Below are 12,351 nucleotides of genomic sequence, written 5' to 3'. Positions count from 1 at the left end.
CTTCACTCCCTCAAAGCTTAGCTACTAATAACCTACTGTTGACCAGAAGCCTTGCCAATAACATGAACAGTTGATTAACATATTTTGTATTTTATACGTATTATATACTGTATCCTTAAATAACATAATCTAGAGAGAAGAAAATGTTTTTCCATATTGTCACAAATCTTCAAAATATTTTCCAATGTTTATTGAAAAAATCTGCATGTAAGTGGATTCCCACAGTTCAAGTCTGTGTTGTTTAAGGGCCCATTGTACTCAGCTCTGCCGCTGTTGTGCAAAAGCAGCCTTAGTACATAGGTGAGTGTGGCTGTCTTCCAGTCACTTTATTATGGATGTGGAAATTTGAATTTTATATGATTTTCACATGTCACAAAATATTACTTATTCTTTGTTTTTTTTCAACTATTTAAAAATGTAAGTTATTCTTAGCTTGCAAGTCATACAAACACAAGCAGGGGGATAGTTTTGGCCTGCATGCTGTAAGTTGCAGACCTCTAGTTTATGTGAAGATATCAGATATCTATGACTACAGAGGATTTTCCTAGAAAACAGTTCCATCTATAAAAAAGGCTTGACTGATAATTTTATTTCTAAATGATCAGGAAGGAAATTTTTTTAAGTAGAAGAAACTACTTCACTTGTTCTCATCAATAACCGCTGAGTCTGGTGCCTTACACTAACAGTGTATGCCCTATTAGAAGGAATTGCCGGGACATGTAAGAATCTGTATATCTTGGGACTGTATGGGGTGGATTAAAGAGGTAAAGCCCAAATAGACTCCAAAGGAAAGATTTAGAAAAAACCTCTAGGCAAAACATTGTTGCCAGAATCAGAAATAGTTGGTTTTAAGAAAATAAAGCATTAAACAGGTATTTTGGTAAAATTAGTGAATAGATTTTCGAACATCTACAATTACAAGTCTGGTTCTCAAGGTAGTCAGGCCCCTCCCAGCCGCAGACCAACAGGTATGGAGGCAACCCCAGTACAAGTGACCATGAAATTCACTGTCCTGACTTTTGTCTCCGCGCGCAGCCTCCTGGGTGATCTCCCAGTCATTAGCACCTCAAATCGCAGTATCTGGAAACAGAAATGCGTGTCCCCATTCCCCGCCCACGCTGTATGGTCAGGAGTGCTCCCGGGGGAGGCTGTTGATGTTGCTGGCTCCCCTGTGCTCTCAGCTCTCCTGGGATGAGAATCCCTTTCTTTCATCAGCTGATAACTTGACCGAAGGTGTCGGTTTGTGCATCCCACTACTGTACATGCAAACATCGTACACAGATGTTAGGCTTAGGATGACAGCCTGCTGAGGCTAAGGAGCAGATCTTACTCCTGGAGGGAGTCACTGAAGGGGACACGTCTCCCCGGGACAGCAGTCTGCTCCAATGTCCGTCGTCTGTGGAAGAGGAAGGCCTTCCTACAGGACACAGGAATTCTGAATTCTGTCTTGTCTCCTCCTTGACCCAGCTCCCTGAAGGCCTGACTTTAAAAGGTGAGGTGCCAGGTGAGTGCTCTTGGGGGGCAAGCGCAACAAGGGGCGCCTCCCCTGTGGTCTAGCCTTGGAGAGCGCGCGGCATCCGTGGACCGATTATGGCGCTCTTCGTTGTGCTTTTTTCTTTATTGGGTTTTTTATCCTGGACTTTGGGAAATTCTAATGTAAATGTTACAGCCTTGCCTCAGGATTGCTGTGGGTGTTAAAAGCAAGCATGTAAAAGCCGAGGTGTTAAACGGGGTGCAGTGCCCCCCCTGAGGCCAGCTCAGTGCCAGCAGCAGTAACGGGTGAGATCCCAGGGAGCGATGCTTCCGTGGAGGTCCGCCCTCCTGTCCCTCCTACAAGTCCAGGTGTCGGTGCTCCACGGGAAAGGCTGTCTTCCTTACTGTATACGTTCTCCACAGTTTCTAAATCCCTTTGCAGATAAGCATTCTTTCACAGTAAGTGTGAGATGATAGCATATAGGTTAGGCATCAGCTGAAGTCGGTGTGACCTCAAGCAAGGTACTTGATCTCTCTGTGTTTCAACTTTCCTCATTGATAAAATGTATATGTGTATGTATAATATACCTATATAAATCTATGTACATAATAGAACCTCTCTGAAATGAGTTATAAAAAGGATTAAATAAGTTAATACTTAAACATACTTAGTTTAGCATAGAGCCAAGCTTATAGTACATCCTCAGTACAATTTCCCTATTATTATTACTATAGTATCTTACCATACTTGTTTTTTATCAGCCTGATTGATAGGATAAAATGATCTCTTCCTGGGGTCTTCTGATTTCCTGGAAAAATTAGTAAACTGAAGTAAACCTGTGGATCTCAGCCCCTAAGATCCTAGCACTGGGCTAGGCGCTATGAGAACTCCAAAAGAATTTTACAACATAGTTCTTGTCATCTGGGTGCCCATAAACAAGTTAGAAAGGACGAAGTGTGGATTTAATCATGACTCCACTGCTTAACAGCCTTGATGACGTTGGGCAAGTTTTTTAACCTCTCTAGGCTTCAGGTTCCTCTTCTGCAAAATGGGGCTGATAACAGTAACTATCTCATAGGTCAATATGAGAGCTAAATAAGTCAATTAAAGTAAAGTGCTTGTGACAGAGCTGGCATATGGTAAATGCTGGCTCTTAGGACATACCACCGTGAAGTGGTGCAGGTGTGATGAAGTGCTAATGGGTGTGGTGCCTCAGGCACAGGGCAGAGGTCCAGGCAGGAGAGCTGGCAGTGGGCCAAAGCAGAGGCAGAGTCTTCCTGCAGGTTGGGTAGGACTGGGACAGGCAAAGACACTCTCAGGAAGGAATAGTATTACCAGAAACACTAGAAGGAAACTGCAGGGACATCTGTTGTCACAGACCACCTTATTAATGCCGGCCCTCCAGAACGCTCCTTGAGAATTGCAGTCTGTAATAAATAGATGTAAGTGCTTAATGAAGATTTTCTCACTTCCAAAAGGGACAGGGTACTGTACGTTACTTCTCTCTAAAAGTTATTTTATGTCAGCTTCTTGAACTCTACAAAGTTCTTCATCTAGATTATTGGGGCTAAGCTTATACAGTGAGGCAGTTGAGAAAAAAAAGTTGTAGCTGTTAAGATACTATTTTGACAGCAGGCGGCTCCCTCGCACATAGGTAAGAAATGTGGCAATGTGGTCTACAAAGAAGTCATTTACGTCCTTTTGAGTACTCGTCCCATAATATGTATCACTGAGCCCAAATCTGGAAGCAATTCTTTGCGTGGGTTTTTGTATGAAAGGTGACATTAATGCAGCAGGAGGGAATCTCTTCCTTCCTGGGAGCTCTGCTTACCTCTGAGGAGAGCAATCTGATTATTGTTATTTCTGAGGATGAAAGTCAGATGTCTGGCAGTGCATGTCCCTTAATTCCCTCACAGAAATCGCCCTTCAGCTTTTACACTACCTCATTTATATATGCTATAGACATCACACATTTGGACTTTTAACCATTCCAACATTAGAGTACTATTTCAGTAACAGCGTGGTGACCCACTAGGAACCTGTCGTTTCATCATTTCTTGATATTTAGATTCCACTGACCTCAGCTTCACCTCACTCAGAATCAGAGGTAATAGTCCTTGTCTCCCTACCCACCAAGTGGACGTCCAGAAACCCACAGTTGGTAAACTCAGCTGCACCCCAGTCAGCGCAGCCCATTGTCCCACTATTATTTCTCTACATCAACCTGAGCTTTGCTAGAGACCTCTGTTCTGGGGCACTGCTTGAGCAAGTTCACAAATGGGGCAAATCTAGGCCATTGTAAATTTAAAATAACAGGATTACAGGGCTGGGAGGTTACTTAGGGATTCTCTGGTTCATACTCCTCCGTGTATGGTTTTCTGAAATGAGAAAGGTTAGTGGTTTGTCAATTCCCCTTTGTCTCTACAAGCCAGTCTTAACTCTTCCCTCCCTATATTCACCCTGTGTACTATCTGACCTATTCCACTGCCACCCAGAATGTTACATTTAGGACAGGCTTGAGCAGCAACATACTGGAAGGGGCTGAGGACTTCTCTAGAAGCTCTTCACATTGCACACTTGTCTTTATACTCACATGCACTTATTGGGGAAGTAGGATAAATCTAAAACATTTGTCCCCAGCCCACCCCTAGGTTCTACTACTGTGCTGAGCTCCTTGGCTCTCCTGCCCAACAAGATATTCGTGAAGTTTGTTTCAATGAGAAGATGGAGAATATGAGGTTGGAGCGCTGCTGAAGAGGCATTTCCCTCCCCACAGCACACCTTATTCTCAGCCTCTCAATAATTTCAGTCCTTCTTAGCCTTTCTTGAGTTACAAAACTCTTTGAGGAAAAAAAGAAATACCCATGTACATGAAAGTTTGAATACAGTGTCAGGTCCACGCAGCATTAGAAGCTCCTCTATTCAACTCTGATTAAAATTCTGTCTTGGAGAAAGATGCTTTTCCTTAAACAACACCCCCCCCCAAAAAAAACTAACAATCCTACCTGCTTGATCACATTCTTTCTCTCTTTATGAGATTTTTTTCTTATAAAAACTGATTGGCAATGACTTTTAAAATAAAACACCAAAGCATGATCAAAGAAAGAGAAAATTGGTAAGTTCGACTGAATTTAAAAAACTCTGTTCTGTAAAAACTGGGTAAGATCATGGAAAGCCAAGCCGCAGACTGGAAAAAAAATCTTTGCAAAATACATTTCTGATAGAGGACTGTTTCCCAAATATGTAAAGAACTTTAAAACTCTCCCAGAATGTCATATAGTTGGAATTTTTCAGAATGTCTTACTGTTTACAATAAGAAAACAATGCAGTCTTTGAAACAGGCAAAAAATCTATCTAAACACACACCTCACCAAAGCAGATACACAGATGACAAAGAGCATTCGAAAAGATGCTTGACATTATATGTCATTAGGGAACTGCAAAATTAAAGCAACAATAAGGTACTACTACATACTATTAGAATGGCTAAAATCCAAAACACTGACAACACCAAATGCAGGTGAAGATGTGAAGCAAGTGGAGACGTTGTATTTATTGCTGGTGAGAATGCAAAATGGGACAGGCATCTTTGAAGATAGTTTGGCAATTTTTTATGAAACTTAACATACTTTTACCATATGATTCAGCAATCACCCTCCTCAGTATTTACATAAAGGAGCTGAAAATTTATATTTATACAAAAACCTGCACATCAATATTTGCAGCAGCTTTATTCATAATTGCCAAAACTTTGAAGCAACCAATGTGTCCCACAATAGGTAAATGGATAGACTGTGGTTCATCAAGGCAATGAATATTATTTTAAATATGGGCTAAAAAGAAATCAAGCTATCAAATCAGGATAAGTAATGAAGAAAATTTAAACACACATTGTTAAATAAAAGAAACCAATTAAAAAAGCCGACATACAATATGATTCAACTATATGCCTTTCTGGAAAAGGTAAAACTAGGGATGGAGACTTAAAAAAAAGATGAGTCATTGCCAGAGGAGAGGAATGAGCCAGGGGAGGGGGAAGTGAAGATGAATAGGTGGAGCACATGGGGGTTTTAGGGCATGAAACTATTCTGTGTGATACTGTAACGGATACATGTCATTCTACATTTGTTAAAACTCTTGGAATGTATTTAAAAATGAATCGTAATGTAAACTATGGACTTTAGTTAATAATACTTTATCAGTATGAACTTATCAATTGTAACAAATGCACCCCATTAATGCAAAATGTAGGGGAAACTGGGGGTTAGGGGTGAAAGGGTGTTTGAGAACTTTCTTGCTTAATTTTTCTGTAAACATATACTGCTCTAAAAGAAAAATCTAATTGTGAAACCTCTGTACCTTCCTCTCAACTTTACTATCTAAAAGTGTTCTAAAAAGAAAGAAAGTATTCAAATAAAAAATGAAGTGAGTAAGATATACTATTAAAAATAAATAAATGGACAAAGAAGGAAAAAATAAAAGTCATTATGGCATATGGCTTCATTGTATACTTAGAAAATCCAGAATAATTTAATTATAGATTGCATATGGATATATTATAGATATGAAATTAATAATAAGAGAGTTTAGCAAATTTGCTACTCTAAGTCTGGGGAGAGGAAATCCTGGGGCAAAATACCTCTAAAGACCAAAATCAGGCAAAGGGAGAAATATAGTTTAAAATCCATTTATTGCTTACAAACTGCAGTCCAGGGCCTTCTCTCATTCCTGCTCCAGCAGAAGCAAAATTGGCCCTCCCCTCACCTCTCAGGTACAGATAAACCCTCAGTTGCCCAGGTAATTGCCCATTGATATGGAGATGAACTTTTCTCCACCCCTGAGGAATGATGCAAATGCACTAAAGCCATACTTCTTTCCACCTCTGAATGCCTGTTGATATGCAGATGTACTAAAGCCAGGCGAGATATTCTGGAAATGTTACAGTTTTACCCACAGCTACAAACAAAATCAATACCCCAGAATGAAAGTATTTTACATCCTGGCCACAAACAATCAGAATATAACAAAATATGTTCAAGCCTTCTATGAATAAAATTATAAACTTCACTGAATGACAATAAAGAAGACCAAAATGTCTGAGAGAAATTATATTCCATGATAGGAAAGTTTAAAGGAAAAAAAGATTCAAACAGACAAATGCTCCCCAAACTGATCTATATATTCAAAACAATTCCAGTAAGTACCCCAACAGGTTGTTTCCTGGGACATGAAGAGATGATCCTAAAAGTCCAGGCATAGAAGGAGATGAGGGCAAGGTAAGTTGGGGGCAGAACAGAATCAGGTGGCACACAAGCCTAGGTGGTGTCCCTCAGCAGCAAGGTGTCAAGTTGGTGGTCAGAGAGTTCCTAAGGGCAGTGTTATGGAGTAAATGTTTTTGTCCACCCCCAAATTCGCATGTGGAAGCCCTAACATCTGGTGTGATGGTATTAGGAGGTGGAGCCTTTGGGAGGGTATTAGATTTGCATTAAGGTCATGAGGTTGGAGCTCCCAGGATAGAAATAATGCTCTTACAAAGGATACCAGAGGGCTTGCTCTCCCTCTACCTTCAATGTGTGGACACCTCAAGGTGCCATCTACAAACTGTGAAGGGAGCTCTCCCCACAGCCTGACCATCTGGGCCTCGATCTTGGACTTCTCAGCCTCTAGAACTATGAGAAATAAATGTCTATTGTTCAAGCCTCCCAGCCTGTGGTATTTTCTTATAGCAGCCTGAGCTCACTGAGACAGAAAGCAATGGTTTGGGGTCTTTTACATACAGGGTTTGTCTTATCTGTGGCTAGCAGATGTTGGAGGCAGTGTCATGAGATATGCAAAGCCAGAAGGCTCTAACTGGCTAAAAGATATGTTTATTTGAGCTATATCTAAGGCAATTAGATGTGTAAAAATTTGAGTTTGGCAATGGCAGGCTTTGAGCTAATAGTCCAAACATATTGTGAAGAAGTAAATAGCATAGAGGCCAATAAGCAGGGGCCATCTTTAACCCATCATAGAACACCAAGATACTCCTGAAGAAGAATCAGGCAGGGGCACAGTGCTTCTCAAATATATGGCCTTATTATATAAACACATTAAAACAGTTTTATTATACAAAACAGTACAGTATTGGTTTAGGGATCCCCTGATAGACCAATGGAATAGAATAAAAAACCTAAAAATGGGCCCTATTATTAAAGAATATTTGATTACTGACATTGCAGAGCAGTGGGAAAATGTAGGTACATACTAAATGATGCTGGAACAACTGATTATTATACATTAAAAAACAAGCTTCAGAAATTGCATATCTGGAAATCTTTCCTGCAGGAGATTTCCTGCAAAAAATGCAATACAATTTTTTATACTCAAAGGTATTTGTCCCAATATTATTTACAATGGTGAAAACTTGAAAAGATTCTAAATAATCAATAGTAGGAATATATCAGTAAATTATGACATATTCACTCAATTGCATATTGTATGGCTATTAAAAATAATGTATACCAAGCCTAGAATAAGATGTGGAAATATTTGTGTTATAATGTTAAAGGTAAAAGAATAACATTAGTTAAGATAAGAATGTAAAGGAAACATACATGATAAACATAGAGTGAATAGTTACACCAACATGTTAACAGTATAAGTCTTTGTTATGAAGCTATATGGGTGATGGGGTTTCCCCCCAAAATTTCCATAAAGAGTATGTCTTTTATAATAGAAATGTCCCAATAAACTATTTTTAAACCTAGGTACTTAATAAATATTTAAACACTAGCCAAATTTTCATGCTTTTAATATGTATCTAATAACTGTTGAAACCAGAATTGTCTTCATAGGCCATCAGCCTCTCCTTGCTGCAGCTGTCAAACCACTTCAATTATCTGCTCAAACTGTCATGCTTCTCATGGATTCACATGGAACACAACTCTAGCACAAGACTGTGGGTTAAGAAAGGATATACCACAAAGACCTGAATATCAGTCATGAAACCATAAAACTCTTAGAAGAAAACATAGGCAGAACTCTCTTGAATGTAAACATGAGCAACTTCTTCATGAACATATCTCTCCGGGCAAGGGAAATGAAAGCAAAAATAAACAAGTGGGACTATATCAAACTAAAAAGCTTCTGTACAGCAAAGGACACCATCAGTAGAACAAAGGGGCATCCTGCAGTATGGGAGAATACATTCATTCTCCCATATCTGGGAGAATGACATATCTGATAAGGGGTTGACATCCAAAATATACAAAGAGCTCACACACCTCAAGAAACAAAAAGCAAATAATCCAATTAAAAAATGGGCAGAGGAGCTGAACAGACACTTCTCCAAAGAAGAAATTCAGATGGCCAACAGGCACATGAAAAGCTGCTCCACATCACTAATCATCAGAAAAATGCAAATTAAAACCACAATGAGATATCACCTCACATGTCAGGTGGCCACCATCCAGAAGACACACAACAACAAATGTTGGCGAGGATGCGGAGAAAGGGGAATCCTCCGACACTGCTGGTGGGAATGTAAATTAGTTCAACCATTGTGGAAAGCAGTATGGAGGTTCCTTAAAAACTAAAAATAGAAATACCATTTGACCCAGGAATTCCACTCCTAGGAATTTGCCCTAAGAATGCAGCAGCCCAGTTTCAGAAAGACATATGCACCCCTATGTTTATCACAGCACTATATACAATAGCCAAGAAATGGAAGCAACCTAAGTGTCCATCAGTAGATGAATGGATATAGAAGAGGTGGTACTTATACACAATGGAATATTATTCATCCATAAGAAGAAAACAAATCCTATCGTTTGCATCAACATGGATGGAGCTAGAGGGTATTATGCTCAGTGAAATAAGCCAGGCGGAGAAAGACAAGTACCAAATGATTTCACTCATCTGTGGAGTATAAGAACCAAGAAAAAACTGAAGGAACAAAACAGCAGCAGAATCACAGAACCCAAAATGGACTAACAGTTACCAAAGGGAAAGGTACTAGAGAGGATGGGTGGGAAGGGAGGGATAAGGGGACTAGGTGGCATTACGATTAGCACACATAATGTATGGGGGGGGCACGGGGAGGGCTATACAACACAGAGAATACAAGGACTCTGGGGCATCTTACTACACTGATGGACAGTGACTGTAATGGGGTATGTGGTGGGGACTTGATAATGAGGGGAATCTAGTAACCACAATGTTGCTCATGTAATTGTATATTAATGATACCAAAAATAAGGATATACCATATTTTGATGACTTGGCTGAAAAAAATATATCTTCTTCAAGGTTTTTACCCATCAGTGAAGGATTTCAATTCAGTTCTTCTCTGTTTCTGAAGACTGATAGAATCTTGACTTTATGAATATTTATTTGTTAACATGTATTGACTCACAGAAATAGCATATACTATATGTCAGGCATTAATCCAGAAGCTGGGGGCACACAGATGAATAAGATCAGGCCTCAGCCTCAGTCCCCAGCTCACACTGTAGTAGAGGGAAGTATGAACAGGGTGACAGGAGCGTTGGGAGTTCCAGCAGAGGTCTGCATGGAGTGCAGTGGAGGCCCAAAGAGGGAGGTGACCAGCTGTATGAGCATTGGAAATTTGATTGGGAATGACTCACTGAAAAGGATGACATTTGAGCTGTATTGTGAAATACAGCCCATGGGAGAGTTGGGTAGGGCAAGTGAGTAATCCAGCTGTGGAAGCTGCTGCAGGCAGAGCATAGAATGCTCAAGTCTTAGAGTCATTTGGAAGTTTGAGTTCAGGTGCAGTGGGGGTGAGATAGGTGTCCAATAGAACTTTCTGAGTGATGGAAATGTTCTGTATCTTCACTGTCAAACACAGTAGCCAGTGGCCACATGTGGCTAGTGCAGCTAAGGAATTGAATTTTAAATTTCATGTAATTTTAGCTAAATTAAATAGACTCCTGTGGTTGGTGACTACCATATTAGACAGTGCTGGCCCAGAGACAAAGAGGCCAGATGAAGATCCTATGCAGGAGAGGGAAGGGGTAGGGTGCTAGGTTTTCTCCTGTAGGTAGTGGGAAGTCTTCAAAGGGCTCTATGTAGGGAGTTAATTGATCAGCTTTGTATTTTGAAGTGGGGCAGACTAGAAGCTGATGAAGATTCTGGTATCAAGCCTCAGCTGGAACATAGTAATTAGGGAGGGAAATGGCTATGATACACATAAGGACGCAGAATGGGCAGGCTTAGTGACAGGTCTAAGTGTGAAGAGTGAGGGAGGGAGAGAAGCAGGATTACTCACAGCAGGTTTGGGGCTGCTTAAATCGTTGGGCCTCGTATCAAATCAAAGGCAATTCATCCCACTAAAGAATTCAGAGGGGCATAGGTTTGAAAAGAAGATTCCTGTTAGAGATAATGAGTTCGGAAGGGGCTGAGAAATTCAGGCAATACACTGCTACCTTGCTACGTCAAGTGTTGCAGGAGGAACGAGAAGCCCTATCCTCCCCATCAAAGGGACCACTGAATTGAAATAATATGATGGAACCTTTGGCTTTTATTGGATCATATGACAACAGCTGCTAAAAACAGAATGGAGCTCTTTTGTAATTTCAGCAAAGATGAAAGGTGATCCAAAAAATTCCTTCTCACAAAAATAAGGACTTAGGGATTGCAGAGCAAGGTGAGTTTCTTGACAGTTGAAAAAACACCTTTCATTAATAAGGATTTAGATTGTACCAAATCAATCTGAATCCTTGTGTAAAGTTGAAGGCACTGGGGAGAGGGGTGAGCACATCAGACACTGATGACATGCCAAAGTCCCTGGCTGCTGCCCCTTCCCAACCTGAAAAATGTGCCTTAGGCTAGCCAATCCTCGTGCCGCTGTAAATCTAAGCTCTGCCTCCCCCTACCTTCTTTAAAAACTCGCTGCCTGCCCTGCTGAATGTAACTTCCCCAGCCTGTGATGACCAGATGGGAGAATATCACCTGGGAACTGCGCTGAAATAAACTGCCTGGCCCTTTGTTGCCTCTCATCACCTGCTTATTTTGGCTAGAATTTATCTTACATTTGGTGCTGAAACCCGGGAAGGAGCGTGAGCCTGAAGCCCCAACCCGCCACCAGCAGCCCTGCCCCTTCCTTCCCCGACCTGGGACCTCAGCCTGCTCTCCACTGCATGGACTATTTTCCAGTCTGTCCCTCAGTTTCCTCCAGTCTGCTTCCCTTCCTAACTCTGTTTCACCTGGTCCACTAGAAATCATACATATGTCCAGGTAGGGGCATTCGGCCCCTTGGCATTCGGCCCACCCTCTGCAGGCATCTGGCCCACCCCTGGCCCTGCGGTGGGGGAGACGTCCCTCACCCAGGCTCCCAGGACATCTCCCCTGACTTGGCGTGCTTGGGATGCCGGGTGCTCCTCTCAGGGGGATTAGTTGGGAAGTGGTGCAGACATGGGGAACCAGCCCTCAAAAGCAGAGGCTCAGACCCTGTTGCGGTGTCTCATTTCTAATTTGGCTACTCTATATTTGTCCCAGGAAGTTTGCAAACGGAAGCTAGTCTTTCTTTTCTCTGAGGCTGGGCCTCAGTATCCCTTGGAAAATCAATCTTGCTGGCCTCCTGAGGGAACTTTCAATTTTGGCCTCCTCACTGACTTGATTAATTATTGTCACTGGAGCAGATAGTAGAGTGAAATCCCATATGTACAAGCTTTTTGGACTTTTGCGCTCCTGCCCAGACCTTTATGTTATGTGTTCAATGACTCAGGTTCTCCTGGCCCAATCTCCAGTTAAGGATTGTCAGCCTCTTACTCTGCCCAGTCCTTCCTTTTCAGATCCGCCATAAGACCTCAGTCACCTGCCTCCCTCAGCTCGCAATCCCCTCCCCCTCTCTCCATCACGATCTTTAAGTCCTTTGT

This window comes from Manis javanica, chromosome 13 (genome assembly GCF_040802235.1).
Source record: "Manis javanica isolate MJ-LG chromosome 13, MJ_LKY, whole genome shotgun sequence".
Taxonomy (NCBI): domain Eukaryota; kingdom Metazoa; phylum Chordata; class Mammalia; order Pholidota; family Manidae; genus Manis; species Manis javanica.
The sequence above is the reverse complement of the archived record's forward strand: the minus strand, read 5'-3'. Positions refer to the sequence as shown.